Consider the following 16304-nt stretch of genomic DNA (forward strand, 5'->3'; position numbering starts at 1 on the left):
GATAAATACCCATAAGAGTAATTGCTGGGTCATATAGTAGTTCTATTTTTAATATTTTGAAGCACCTCCATACTATTTTCTGCAGCAGCTGCACCAATTTACAATCCCACCAACAATAAATGAGGGTTCCTTTTTCTCCACACTCTTGCTAATACTTGTTTGCTAACATCGATAATAACCATTTTGACAGTTGTGAGGTGATATATCTCATTGTGATTTTAATTTGCATTCCCCTAATGGTTAGTAATGTTGAGCATCTTTTCATGTGCCGGCTGGCCGTTTGCATATCGTCTTCTGAGAAACGTCTATTCCATGTCTTCTGCCGATTTTTTAATTGGATTTTTAATTGGATTGTTTGTATTTCTGATGTTGAACTGTATGAATTCTTTATATATTTTGGATATTAATCCCTTATCTGATATGTCATTTGCAAATATCTTCTCCCATTAAGTCAGTTGCCTTTTTGTTTTGTTGATGATTTCCTTTGTGGTGTAAAAGCTTTTTAGTTAATGCAGTTTCATTTGTTTATTTTTGATTTTATTGTCTTTGCCATAGAAGACACATCAAAAAAATATTGCTAAGACTAATTTCAAAGAGTTAATTGCCTATGTTTTTTTCTAGGAATTTTATGGTTTTAGGTCTTACATTTAAGTCTGCTGTGAATTTTCTTGTACGTATTACCTGGTGTGTGCTAGTTTCAATAAGGCTGTTTTTCAAACTGTGGTTTGTGACCCATAATTGAATTATAAAATCAATTTAGTGGGTCATGAGTAGCATTAAAAGGAAATTCTTACAGTAAACTAGACTAGACTAGAAAATGTCAGAGTGAATTATATATATATGAGAATTATTTCATAAAACTTTTGCTTTAGTGCATGTGTATGTAACATATATGCATGCATTGAATTGTGATATAAAATATATTTTTTATTGGGGGTCATGGCCCGAAATTTTGAAAGCTGCTGTTCCAGTGTACATGGTTAGGAGTAGGTTTTGATGTCACAATTTACATCTTTTTACATTGTGTGTCCATTAACAATTTATTTTAGCTGTAGCTATTTTTAATGCTTTGTCCTTTAATCTTTATATGAGAATTAACCACTTAACACACCACCATATTTCAGTATTAAAGTATTTTACCAGTTATTGTATATTTTTACATGTTTTCATGTTACTAATTAGCATCTTTTCATTTCAGTTTGAAGAACTCTATTAAGCATTTCTTGTAAGGTAGGTCTAGTGAGAAACTACCCCAGCTTTTGTTTTTTGGGAAAGTCTTTATCTTGCCTTCATTTCTGAAGGACAACTCTTTTTGGGTAAAGTGTTCTTGGTTGGTAGTTTTTTTCTTTCATCACTTTGAATATATCATCCAACTGAGTCCTGTCCTGCAAAGTTTCTGTTTAGAAATTTGCTGGTTGCCTTAGGAGGGTTCCCTTGTATGAGAGAAAAATGTCTTTTACTGCTTTTAAAGTTCTTACTTTTTTGATTTTAGACAGTTTTTAAAATAATGTGCCCTTGAGAATATTGTTTTGGATTAAAATTATTGGTGACCTATTATCATCATGAACTTGGATGTCTCAATCTTTCCCTAAATTTAGAACGTTCATGTGCATTATTTCTTTAAAAATGTTTCTGCCCCTTTCTCTTCTTTTTCTTTTAGGACTCCAGTAGATTGTTCTTAATGGTGTCCTACCAGTCCTGTAGGCTTTCTTCATTTCTTTTCATTCTTTTTTCTTTTGCTTCTCTTGCTGGATTATTTCAAATTACTTATCTTCAAGCTCACTGATTATTTCTTTTGCTTGGCCCAGGCTACTGTTGAAGCTCTCTATTGAATTCTTCAATCCAGTCATTGTATATTTAAGCTCCAAAATTTCTGGTTTTTTTTTTTACATCTTTTTGTTAAACTTCTTATTTTGTTCTTGTATTGTTTTTCCGATTTTATTAAATTAACTGGTGGTGTTTTGTAGCTCTCTGAGAATCTTTAAAAACAATTAGTCTGTATTCTTCATTGGGCAATTCATATATCTCCATTTCTTTGGGTTTAGTTATTAGAAGTTTACTGCATTCCTTTGGTGATGTCATGTTTCTTTGCTTCTTCATTATCTCTGTAGTTTTGTGTAGGTGTTTGTACATTCGAAGAAGCAGTTATCTATTTCAAACTTTATGGACTGACCTCAGTAAGGAAAGATCTTCACCTGTGGGGAGGGGCAGATGCTATGATTCCATGTCTAGTGGTACTGGGCATCAAGTGCAGAGTTTGTGGTGGCTCTGGTTCAGGGGGTTGTGATTGCTCATTGGCCCAAGCTACTGAGATCCACAGCAGCAACAATTGCATGTTCCTTGGCAAGTGCTGTCATGGATACACAATGGCTTAAAGGGCTGCTGGAGTTCTCAGTAGGACCTCCAGATGCAGTCTCTAGGGATCAGGGCAGACAGCAATAGTTGTCGGATCTGCACACATTTGGCTGTGGGTACCAGCTGCAGGGGCCTGTGTAGTGATAGGGACTGGTTGCAGACATACACACAGTGATGGAGGTAGAGCCAAGAGGGACCCTGGCTGTTTGTGTGCCCTCTTGTGATGATAAGATCTCACCTCAAGTGTATGCACAGGAGTGGAGTTGGGCCAGCAGGGTGTAGGTGCACAGCTGAAAGGGCTAGTTGCAAGCAAGCCCAGCAGTGAAGGCCAGTGATAGGAAATGGGGCCAGAGCTGGATCCACAAGCAGCTGAGGGAGTCTCGACTGTCAGTGTGCACTCCCGAGACTATAGGTTCTCACCCTGGGCACTGAGCAGTTTAGGCCAGTGAGAAGAGTCAGGCTAGTGGTATGCAAGTACATAGCTTGAGGACCTAGCCCCAAGTGTGTATGTGACATTGAGGGTCAGCCTCTGGGGTCTCTGCTAGTGTTTTGCATTTGCACAGCTGCAGAGGCCTGAGCTGGCTGTGGGTGTACATTCCAGGCACTCGCAGGAGAGAAAAGGAAGGAAGTGAGGATAAACTCACATAGCCGGCATCTGCAAATATGAATATGTGTTGGGTAACTATTGGTGAAATCTATGGGTGGGGGGCGGTCCTCCACAGCTGTGCTGCCTGCCTGCAGAGCAACTGCAGTTGCTTCTGCTACGTGGCTGGTACCAGTGACTCCTGCCCTTCTTCCTTGTCCCCACTCATCTCTATATATTTCAGCTTTGCTAGTCTCTGGGTAGAGTGAAACCAAACTAGGTTCCTTTAGATGGTGCCTGGAAAGGCTGAGGAAGCTGGTTGCTCAGCCTGCTCTCCCTTTCCCAGTGAGAAAAACTCTCTCTGGGAATCTCTTTTCGGCTCTGAGCAGGGCTGGCATAGGAGGTAAAATGATGCAGGCAAAATAAATTGTTTTCCCTTCTCTTTTTGTGAGGTTTTTCTCTAGTTTTTCTTTCTTTCTTTCTTTTTTTTTTGTTCCTCTGTGTTCTGAAGTTTCTTGTGTGGATTCTTGAGCTCTCCCAAAGCCGTTTTTGTTCATGGATATCTGTCTAAGTATTCATCTTTATGGGGGGATAGAGTTCGGGGTTTCCTACTTCTTTCTGGTTTCACTTCCTTTTTGATTCTTTGAATATATAAGATTAGAGATAGCTTTATGTGGGTAGATGAAGTGATGTCCTCAGGATTTCTATGTAATAGTCTCAATTTGCACTGAGATATGTCACACCTTACATTGTTGCTCATATCATTCTTGTCTCTAAGAGTAGGTTGTCCTATGAAATTCTAGTCCTGTATGCTTTGATTTGGCAGTCAATAGCTCAGAATAAAAATTATTTGGTTTTAAGTCTCCCTGAATTGAAGTCATTTACGTAGATTATTCTTGGTCTTTGTTGATGCTTCGTTAGTCCTTAATCACTAGAATTCTCTTATGGACACTTCATCTCCTGGCAGGAGGAGGAGGAGGATGATGAGGAGGAGAGAGAGCTAGAGAGAGAGGGGGAGGGCGGAGAGAGAGAGAGAGAGAGAGAGAGAGAGAGAGAGAGAGAGAATGGGAGAGAGGAGAATCCATCATGTATAAAAATAACTTTCAAGCTTGCCTTAAATATTTTGGCAGTCAATTTCTATATTAAAAAATAACTCTTAAAGTATCTACATCATCTCATTTCACCTTTATTTTGTTATAATCTTTCCCATCATCTTCCAACAGCCTTCCAAATTTTTATAAAATCTTTTTAGCATTTGTTCTATAAAATACCAGCAGTTCAATAGAAATTACTCATGTGGAATCAAGGCATATATATTTTAAATAATCTCAAACTTAGAATCACTATTATTTTCTGAAATATATAAGGTTATTAAATGAAGAATCACTTCTTGGACGTGATCTAGACTGTCTAAACCACAGCGTCTCTTATGCAGTTTTATAAAAGTTGTGGGTTCATTGGATCAAATTGATATATTGCTTTCAAACGTCAGACATGAGTGGATTTAAAAAGTAAGAAGATATTTACCGTAAGTATGGAAATAAAGGAATAAGAAAACTCCAGGTGGCTGCTGTGGCTCCTCACCTGGCCCTACTTGGGAAACACAGGAAAAAGAAAAATGAGAGATCAGGACAGAGCCTGAACACAGCCCTAGGCTAGGATTTGCCAGTGAGTAAACAGCTTCTGACCTGAACTTGGGTTTCTAGCATCTGTCTCTCAGAGAGAGACCAAAAGTATTAGAGTTCTATAACATTTCCTTAGAGTTTCCCTAAAAAGGTAGTCTTGTTTTCATTTTAGTATCATTTAGTATCATTTAGTCTTCATTTCATTTTAGTACACAAATCAGCTCTCTACTTTTCTAAAGGATGCTCACCTGGCACCTTCTTCTTACTCTTTATGTCTCACACTTCAAAAGGTACTTCCTCCTTGAGGCATCCTCTTATTACTGAGGAAAGGCTCTTACGCCCTCATTGGCTCCCAGTACATGCTCTACATATGTCTGATAACTGAATGGATTATTACCATAGTGTTATGCAGAACTCTATTTCCTTGAATTTCTTTTCAAAACAAAGCAAGCAAGCAAGTAAATGAACAAACAAACTGCCCAACATCTGTTTTGTGGTCAACTAATTTTGGGAAATTTATTATAGACTCCTCTTACATACTTATTATGCAAATTTCAGCATTAATGGTTCAAGAAGTCATTCAAGAAAGGAACTTAATTTTACCCAATATTCCTAGAATTAATTGACCATGAAAGATCTCTTTTGAGAAACATTTGTCTGTAGATTTCTCTGGAGCAAGTTTGGGAAATGCTGTCTTATTGTATTGTGATTTGTTTTCTTTGCACTGCTTCTCCACTAGGCCATAATTACTGATATCATCAGTGCTTGGTACAGAGCCTGGCACATAGTAGGTCCTTAATGAAATTATTTCTTAATAAAATATGGGAGAGAGAAAAGGAATGACTTCCATATTTGAAGCTTGAGCAAACAGTTATTTATTGTTGCATAACAAACCACCCCAAAATTTAGTGGCATAAAGAAATCCTTTTTTTTTAATGTTCATGGTTTTTATGGGTTTGGAATTCAGAAAGAGCACAGTGGGGACAACCCCCTATTTGCTTCAAAATATCTGGGACCTTTGATGAGATGACACAAATGGCAGAGGCGTGCTTAGAGTGGCTAGGGGCTGAAAGGCTTGTGCTAGAGGACCATTTCTAAGATGATCTCCTCACTCACATGAGTGGCCAGAGCACCTACATGTGACCCCTCAAGCATGATGGTTTTAGCATCATCAAACTTTCTGCATCATGGCTCAGGGTTCCAAGAATAAGTACTCCCAGAAACCAGGAAGCAGCTGCTAGTTTTTTAATGACTCGCCCTCAGCAATCTCACTTATGTCATTTATAGCCATATGTCAAATTGTCACAGTATCTATGAGGATAGTGATGCCACTTATTGACGTAAGAGATTCAGGAGAAGAGAGTTTGCTGGGTAGGAGAGAATGGTAAAAGAATGTGTTTGAGTGTGAGACACATGTGAACATCCAGGTGGGGATGCGTAAGGGCATCTTAAGTATATCTGGAGCTCAGGAAAAAGGTGGGAATTGAAAATTAGGGTTAAGGTGTAACCCATATAGTTGATACTGCAAGCATAAATAAAATTCCCTAGGGAAATTTTGCCGAGAAGGAGAGAAGAGAGTCTCAGACACAGACTTGGGCAGATGTTAGAGACTGAATGTGTCCTCCCTCAAATTTGTGTGTTGAAATCTTGATGCCTAATACAAAGGTGTTAGGAGATGAGACCTTTGGGATATAATTAGGTCATGAGACTAGAGCCCTCATGAATGGGATTAGTGTCCTTGGAAAAGAGACCCCAGAGAGCTCTCTCATTCTCTTTTTGCCATATGAGGATACAAGTCAAAGACAGCAGTCTGCAACAAAGAAGAGGGTCCTCACCAGACCCCAACCATGCTGGCACTTCCAGCCTTGGACTTCCAGCCTCCAGAACTGTGAGAAATAGATTTCTGTTGTTTATAAGCCACACAATTTATGATACTTTGTTATAGAAGTTCATACTCACTAAGACAGCTGGGTAATGCCAACACATAAGGGGAAACTGGAGGAAAATAAGCAGGGAAGGGAGATGAGAAGCTGCAGCCACAGTAGTGGGAGGAATAGGATGGCATGGTCCTGGGCAGCCCAGAGAAAACAGAGTTCCAAGGACAGGATGGTCAACAGTATCACATGCCTTAGATGAGTCAGACAAGGAGGGTCAAGAAGGGTCCACTGGATTTGGCAATAATAGAATCCTTTAATAAGGGGAGTTTCAGAGAAGAGAGATGGAGGACAGAGGTGGTGGTGGGGACGGTAGTTGAGATGTTGGGATGGGGGTTGGTGGTGGGAAGCCTGAGTGCAGGGTGCTGAGGGAGGAAGCTCTGCATTCAGGTGGAGAGAGAGCTCCTTCTCTACCCTCAAAAACCTTTCTTTACAATTGAACCACAGAGTCACACGGCACCTCATTCACAATTGTTACAAATGTGTAAAAATCATTGAATGGAAAAAGCTTTTAGGAGTGCAAGGCAGCCAGGATGGATCACATAACAGCCCAAACAAGTGACACATCCCTAGATAAGCCTGAAGCCACAGCCAGTAACAGCTCTGGAATCTGCCAGGGAGTAGCTGATGCGAGGAGCAAATATACTTCCTCTGTTTGGCATCCGCAGGCTGCTGAGAATGGCAGTTCGCCAAGTCCGTTTTCCTGAAGGGTTCAGTGTAGTATGGGCTCTGTGATTGTAAAGTTACGCTGCATGGCGGGGACCGAATAAGGACTGTTGGGATAGGGAAATGGTGTATCATCTTACACTTTCTACTAGTTCTCCTGATATTTCTCTTTCAGGAAAAGGCAAATGCAAGCCTATAGTAGAAACAATGTTCAATCTTTTTGACTCTTTGGGACTTGAACATGGCTGTTGCAAAAATTTTGTTGCAGTAGGTAAATTGTGATTAAATGAATTAATATACCTAAAGCTCTTAGAACAATGCCTGTTTTAAGAATAAACACCATGTATGTGTAAAATATTACTATTAATACCATTTTATTATTATGTCATAGCTTTAAATACAGGATTACAGTTTGATTCAAAGGAAATTCTTCTTCCCCCTTATCTTAAATTTCATAGATAAGATAAACTTCATATTATGAACCCTTTCAAGAAACCTTATAAAGATGGGGGTAAATTTCTTTAGCCCTAAGTAAAAGCACTATTACCAGAAAACAAAGTGACAACCATCCATATGTACTCAAAATAGTCCAAATTTGACAACTGAGTGAATATATTTAACCTAAGAGGATGTTCTTTGTGGCTGGTGGGCTTTGATTTCAGCGACTTGTTTTTGACTCTTATTATCCAGCTTGAGAGAGCTCCCTTTTGGGAAAAGCAGTGTTCTCAAATGATAAAGCGTAGGGGTGTAAAGTGATCCAACTTGAAGGCTTACTGAAAATTAGGAGCCCCATTGTCTTTTTTGCTCTCTCAGAGAGAGAGAGAATGCTAGCAAGTTCAGGTCAGAAGCTGTTTACTCACTAGCAAATCCTAGCCTAGGGCTGTGTTCAGGCTCTGTCCTGATATCTCATTTTTCTTTTTCCTGTGTTTCCCAAGAGGGGCCAGGTGAGGAGTCACAGCAGCCAGCTGGGGAGGTCTAGAGTGAGATCTATGGGGATTATTTTATCCTTTTATTCCTACTCTGAAAATAACATCTTATCTACCAAAATCATCTCATGCTTGTACTTTTGAGGGCAGAATTCCATTTTGATTCAATGCCTCAAAAGTATAATATAAATCCACATCGTGCTAGGGAAAAAGTTGAAGATGTGACTTCTGACTTTAAGAAATTCATAATATATTTTAGATATGTTGAAATTCGTAGCTGTCTGTCTGTCTGTTTACCTATCTACCTACCTACCTACCTACCTACATACCATCTATCATCTATCTGATATCTATCCTATCAATTACATATATACACTTACAAACATGAGTGCCATCACTGGACTTTTCCAGCATTTTCTGAGTTGAGGATGAGGTGGACAAGAGTCATCTATTATCATAAGAAGGATGCTGTGGTCTGACAAATATATGGACTTGTTCTTCCAGAGAATACAAATAGGGTGGTCTCTGATGCTTAAGTAGAGGGGATTTAAGTTAATCTCAGGGACAAGCAGTGTGTTTTGTACACAGCAGGTGTTCTGTAAGTGCTTGTTGTTCAAAATGTTACTCACATCTGAATTTGTAAGGGTTTCATGGACACTAAATTCCTGAAATGCCTTTATTCTTTTGCTGTTAGTGTGCTCGTACATGCTTAAAAACCTCCTGGAAGCTATAATGCTATGCCCAGACTGGGAAAATGTCATAGATATGTCTAATTCTTCAGCTTCTTAGGAGAATAAAGTCCACAACAGAATTTTGGAGGCCCTTGAATTCAGGTGATATGTCTGTGAATATTGGTCCTCAGTAATTTACAAAGCTAGAGTCTCTTACCTTTTATAATGCTATGTCTAAAGTCAACTGTTCCTAAACAATTTTATGGGACTTGGAATATAGTTAGTTTCTATGTCTCTGGAACTCACAACCTTGTTAGTCCAGAGACTAGAGTTTGTGTCTTTAGAAAATGAGACAAGACCTATTGATGGTCAGAAAGCATTAATAGTAAACCCATCTGCTCAAGTCAAGTTTTGCCTGACGAATGTTTGTAGCAAGATCAAATGGAATGCTATATTATTTCTAATTTAATTTTTGATTATCCAGACCAATGAGGATAAACCAAGAGGTAAAGGAATGCTACAGAGGAAAGTAAACTCTTTCTCTTCTCTCTCTCTCTTTTTTCCTCTCTTTCTTTCTGTTTCTCTTCTCACACATGCACACACACACATATACATATACATTTGGAATTTGAGTGACTCAAGAAGAAAATAATTAGCCATATTGGACTTTGCATCTAAAATACTCATTTGAATTAGCTATCACTAATTGTAACAATATTTTATAGGGGGCATAAAATTGTTTGGTGACCAATGAGATAATTTTCATCATCATAGTGAATGATATACAAGATAATGATACAAGACACTAACTACTCAGTTAATGGTCTAACCCAAAGTACAAGCCTTTGATGTCCAATACAGCAATCACTAGCTACATATAGTACTGAGCACTTGAAATATGGCAAGTGCAACTGAGGAGCCAAATTTAAAATTTTACTTTAATTATTTTAACTGTAAATTTAAAAACTGATACACGGTTCAGTTATTGGATAACTTTTATAAATGTTTGAAACAACTTGCGTATGTCAAGTTACTTTTTGAGTAAATTCTATGAAGTCTAAATACAGAGCAAGAATTTCCTATGAAAATTTAGTGTCTGGAATGAAATGTGTTATATGTGTAAAATACACACTGGATTTTAGAAACAATACAAAAGATAATGTAAAATATCTCATCAGTAATTCTTTTACATTAATTACATATCAAAATGGTAATATTTGGATATTTTGAGTTAAATGAAATATATCATTTCATTTAATTTTACATGTTTCTTTTGAAGTTTTGTGATGTGGCTACTGGTAAATCTAAAATGGCAATGTGGTTCACATTATATTTCTATCGAAATAGGAAGTACATGGTACAGTATTTAAAAACAAAAAAATTCAATAAAAGCATGGAGAAGATTTGGAAATAACTGAAGCTTTTCAGTACTCAAAGAAGAAGAAACATTCCAGATAGAGGGAATGATATGTGCAAAAGACGCAGGTGGGAGTGTGTGCATGAGGTTCTCTGATACAGAGTGTGTAGTGTGTGCACTGACTTGTTGGGAAATTCAGTTGTAGAGCTAAATACCGATGAAGATTGATGGTGCAGGGTGCTGAATGCCAGGCTAGGTTTTACTCTCTAGACAATGAAGGAGCAACTGCAGGCTTTTGACAAAAGAAGATATTTTCTGGAGATTAATTTTTTTTTTATTTGAGTGAAGAAATATTGGAAAGGAGAAAACAGCTCAGGGAATATTATAATATTCATGGTGTAAGGAAGACCTGATTTTAATTGGGTGGTTGTATGGGAAATAGAACTAATGTTAATGAGAATAATAATAGCTAATATTTATTAAGGGCTTATTTTGTGTTAAGCATTGTACTAAATGTTTTTGCGAGTTATCTTATGTAACTCTCGTAATACTTCTCTGAAATATGTTCTATTTTTGTCCCCATTTTATAGCTGAGGAAAATGAAGCATACAAAAGTTAAGCATCTTGATGACAGAGCTAGTAAGATCACACAGCTAGTAAGAGGTAGAGCTGGAATTCGACTGAACTGCTGAGATTGACCAATAATGATTAGATTCAATTTTGGGAAATAGATGGCATCTTTTTTCCTGTTTCTCCCATCTTCCTAGAGGGTATTCACTCCTCAGGAGACGGAGGAAGGGACACTTTTCTCTCTGTCATCTAATATGTAGAGTTTGAGGAAGCTCTGAGTTAGTGGTAAGCACACGCTGGCTCTAGGATTTAGGATTAGCTATCAGATCAACACTTGTGTTCTAAGACTTGGTTTCTTCCTCTCTTTTTTCAGAATCTTGGAATATCAGACCCGTTAATCCCACAAATTGTAATCAAAGAGCATAAAATTTGAAACCAAAAGACCTGAGTTTATTCACTTTGACTCATAATAGATATATGACTTTAGGTAAGTCAAGGTGTGAACTTCAATTTCCTCTCTTATAAAATGGTGCTGATGATAATCCTGACTCCCAGGAGTATAGAGGATGAAATGAAGTCATTCATATGAAAATACTACCACAGTGACCTGTAAAACTTTAGGGTCAGGAAGTTTCCCATTCTATATAGTCTATAAAGTACTAAAGACAGAGGTAACTTGTGGTGAAGAGAACAAAGGTTTGTTTCCAGACTTGTCATGGGCCAAGTTTCAGATTTTCCAAGTTTTGTTATCTCTAAAATGGGAATAAAAATGTATTCCTTGTCTACCATTAAGTTCTTTTAAGGGTCAAATAAATTAACATACACGATTATGTGATTTTGGTTTTAAAAATGACACAATGAAATATAGATATGAATTGATGATATTATTGAGTACACAAAGTTTTAAAACACAAGAAAGTCATTCGCTGGATATTCAAGAAACATTCAAAGGAAGAAAAAAAGCAATAATCTGGACTCAGGAAAAAGACCTTGAAAATTTAAGTGATCTTGCCCATAGTCACATAATGTGCTGATGGAATGAGGAGTAAAATTTTGTCATTTTGAGTTCCCAGTAGCTCCTTCAGTCAACAGAGTCTCGATGCCTCAAATATCAGATAATATGAAACCTGAATCAACTAAAGTGTTTTTAAAAGGCAAGTTGCCATATATAGAGTGAATTCCCACTTATTTGTGGGTAACTGATGTGTACATGTGCACATGTGTATGTCTGAATGCTTTTAAGAAAGAAATTAAATGTTAAATTAAGAAGATAATACGAGGGATTTATAGTTAGTAATTCTCTATAAATGCTATAATGTCAATATAGATGCAGTTCAGTATCTTATAGCTTTTTCCTATACAAATCAGTGCAATGCGAATTAAGTTTTATATCCATGACCCAAAGATGCCATAAATCAGAAATGACTTCCTATATTATTTAATAAAAATTATGTTCTGTAAAATTATATTATTGAATACATTTGGTTATATTTTACTGAAAATTGATAATCCATATATGCATTACTGGCATGATTGCTTTTATAGCCAGCATTATATTTTTATTAAAATGTAATCTAAAATTCATTTTCTCTTGGAAAAATTCCTCTCTTTTTGGTAAAATATTTTCTGGTGTTGACTGAGCATTTTGTGACATCAAGCCCTGTCTACATGAACAGTATTAACTACATGAAAACAAGAGCTAAGTATGAAAGGTTGTAAGGGATGCTCTGAGATGCTGTGCAGACACTCACTTCAGGACAAATCACTCATTCTGCTAGATGTCTGATGGTTGATACATGGTATCTCACTGCAGTTTCATTTTCCATTTCTCTTACGCTGGAAATTGTCCTCAACCAGTGGGTGCAATCTCACCCAAAGTTAAGCCTCTTCCCCTGGGGCAGCGCACATTCAATGAGTGATCAGTGCAGGGTGCAAAAGTTCAGAGTCTTTGCCTCAATGTGGTACAGCTCTGAAGGGCCATCCCAGCTCCAGAGCTTGTTGAGGAACTGGCTATGCCCTTTCAGCAGCTGCATCACAGCTCGATTTCTCTTTCTGCTCTACTGCCCTCGTTCCTTTACAGGCGTTGTTCTCAGGGTACTCTTCAATAAACCTCCTGCACAAGAATCCCCTATCAGGGTCTGTTTCCCTAGGTTACTCCATTTAAGGAGAATAGGGTTAGTTAAGTTAATCCTGTCAAGTCAAAAGAAACTTCAGACTGGGGAAAGACAATCATAGAGGTTTTGGAAACACACATGGTTATGCCACTAGTGGGTATCTTTCCCTTTTTTTGGACTAGCAGGAGGTAGAGGTTGTTCTTTTATGTAGTTGATTAGGGAAACCTTCTCTGACAAGGTGAGAGTTGAGTAGAGATCTAAAAGAAAGGAAAGAGTAAGGCTTATAGTTCTTTGGCAGAAGAATGTTCCAGGGAAAGAGACTATTAAGTATCAAGATGGTGAAGTAGGACCATGCTTGACATGCTCCAGGAATAACAGAGAGCCTCAGTCCAGTGTTGGCTGGAGCAGAGTAAGCATGCAGGAGAGTTGTGTGGGAGATAAGGTCATAAATGCAGGTGTGCCAGACTAGGCAACATCTGATGCCATTATATAACTTTGGATACTAAGACATTGGAAGAATTTTAATAGAAAATTGACTTCATCTGACGTATTTCAAAAGAATCACTCTGGCTAGTGTTTGAGATTCAATTTTATGAGATAAAGATGGAAGCCAATGAGGAGGAAACAGTAGTAATCCAGGTGAGAGATGATGCTGGTTAGGAGCAGCATGATAGAGGTTGAGGTAAGTGTTTACATTCTAAATACTAAAACCAACAAGATTTGCTGATATATTGAATATGGGGTGTGAGAGAAGGAAAATTGTCTAGGGAGTCTTCAAGATTTTTGGCTTGAACACATGGAAAGATGAAGTTGCCATTTTCTGAAATGGGGAAGAATATGATTAAAACAGAGATTTTTTTTTGGAAAGACAGAAATCAGAAGTTCTGTTTGGAGCATTTAGGGATTTCTATTAGCCACCTATAGTGAGATGCCAAGTAGACAGTATACTATATGAATCTGTAGTTCAGGACACATATTTAGGCCAGAAATAAAACTTTATTATTAATGCCGTCATTAGTAATATAGTTTGTATATAAAGTAAGAAACTGGATGAGATCTCTGAGGTACGAGTATAGATAGAAAAAAGATCTGAGGTCTGAGCCCTGGGATGTTTCAACATCCAACATTCACAGGTTAGAGAGATGAGAAATCAGCAAACAAACTGAAAAGAAATTATCAATGAGGTAGGAGGAAAAGCAAAAAATGTCCTGGGAGCCATGTGAAAACTGAATCTAGGAGGAGAGAGTGATCAACAATTTCACATACTGCCATTAGGCCAAGTAAAATGACTTGGGAAATGTCCATTGATTTAGCAAACTGGAGGTCACTAGTGACTTTGACAAGAGGTATTTCTCTGGCGTGTTGAGGAACGAAGACTGACTGCAAAGTTCAGAAGGGAGTTTCGAGGAAGGAAAAGAAGATAGTGAGTAGAGATGTTTCCTGTGCTGTAAAGGAAAGCAGAAAAATGAGGTGAAATCTGGAAGGAGATATGAGGTAAAGGAGGATTTTGATTTTGTTTTGTTTTTAAGAGGGAACGTAGGGTGCCTGAAGGTAAATGATTATGTGCGTGTAAGAGAGAGGGGAGATCTGTTGGAGTTACATCATTGAGCAGCTGAGAGAGGATGGGCTCTCATGTACGAGTGGAGGAGGTGGCCTTTAGGAAGAACAACAGTAGTAACAGGCATAATGTTAGATTCGACAAGTCGATAGTATCAAATCATTAGTAACCAATTTACCAAATTGTACCTCAGATTTTTTTCTTTAAAAATATATTCTTCAACATATCTTCAGTCTGGCAAAGAAAAAGTTTGATAGCATAGTATTGGAAGAGTGTACAGAAATTATTTCTCTCATACATCGCTGGTTGGAGTGTAATTGGCACAGCCTGTATAGGGGAAATTTAACAAATATTTATGAAATTTACAAATACAAAATACACTTTATACCAGAAATTCCACTACTAGCTTATTCTATAGGTATGCTATAGAATAAGGAAACAATATTTATTTAAGAATATTTATTCCACTGTTTGTTCGTAGGAAAAGATAACCAATTGAAATATTTATCAGTAGTGTATGTTGTACACTGATGTAGTTGTGGTGCACTCATTCAGTGGAATTGGATACAGCTATAAAGCAGGACTATGGAAGCTCTTTATTGATGTAAAAGATCTCTGAGAAGTACTATTAAGTAACAAAGTGAGCTATGGAACAGTGTGTACTATTTGCTACCTTTTGTGAAAAATCAATATACATATATGATTTTTATATATTTGCATATGTTTAAATATCTCTGGAAAGATCTACAAAACATTTAAAATTTAAATATTACATGGAAGGTACTGTGGTAATTCATTGTTCATATGATATTGTTTTAATCATGAGGTTTATTACTATAAAAATGAAAAAAAGAAAGTATGAGAATTAAAAAAAGTAAACAAGTTTACAACTTTAGTACTTTTGATCAACCGGTAGCTAAACGTTTTAAATATAGACAGCTACCAATTTAAATCTAAAAATATCAAGAAATGAAAATATGTATTACAATTAATAAATCAAAACAACCATTTTCACATTTACTTTAAGCAATAGTAAGAATACTATCATTTTTAACTTCCAAATAAAATATAAATTATAATTTTTTATAAGATGTGGTATGTCTTTAAAATATTTTAACAAATTACATATAATCTAATTTATTACATTTAAAATTATATTCAACAGTATATTCAAATATATTATTCTAAATATGTTAATAAAATATTAAATGCATTGATGGATTTAGAATAAACAATTTCAATATTTACCAATTTTCTTAGATTTTGATTTTTTATAAGTATATATATGTTTTTATTAATTATTGCAGCATTGCATCAGAAACAGGCTATATAGTTGCTAGAAGAAAGGGCTATTCTTCTAATTTAACCCTCTTTTTTTGGTTCAGTTATATTTTTTTCAGATTTTAGGCAATTGGAACCTGGCTTTGTTTTGTATATTTGACCTAGATCAATACAAAGAACTTATGGCCATTTACTTTTCCTTTAATTATTTAAATTGACTAATTTTTTTTTTCTTTTGGCTTCCTTTTGTCTGGGGAACAGAGGCTTACTTTGTAATAAATATGTCATAACAAATGCACATTGAAATTATACTTGAGAATAAATCTTTTAGATTCCTTAAAGTGATATCACACCAACCAATGCTAAATATTTATATATTTTAGAATGTCGGGTTCTGATTTTCAGCATTAGTGACTGTACTTTCTGACGTACCACTTGTCAAATAAATTCATTTCTAATAGTCAACAAATGCTGTTAATTTTGAGATTTCTAAAATATAGTCTTGAAACACTAAGCGAAATCTTTTGTCAGAACAAAGTACTAGTTGGCAATTCAAAGACATACCTATTTTTGAATGGTGTATTGTTAAGAGGAAATACTTGTGAACAAAAGGTGGAAATAACTGAACTGGGAATCAGGTATCACAGGTTGAGAACAAGAATAG

The 16304-nt window shown here is 36.6% G+C and overlaps 1 long non-coding RNA gene across 2 annotated transcripts in view; it reads left to right on the forward strand.

The window, feature by feature from the left end:
• Window positions 1–16304, forward strand: part of LOC120614278 (uncharacterized) — a 111671-nt gene that overhangs the window by 26323 nt on the left and 69044 nt on the right. The window lies entirely within an intron of this gene.

Source organism: Pteropus medius, unplaced genomic scaffold (assembly GCF_902729225.1).
Source record: "Pteropus medius unplaced genomic scaffold, Ma_sr-lr_union100, whole genome shotgun sequence".
Lineage (NCBI taxonomy): Eukaryota > Metazoa > Chordata > Mammalia > Chiroptera > Pteropodidae > Pteropus > Pteropus medius.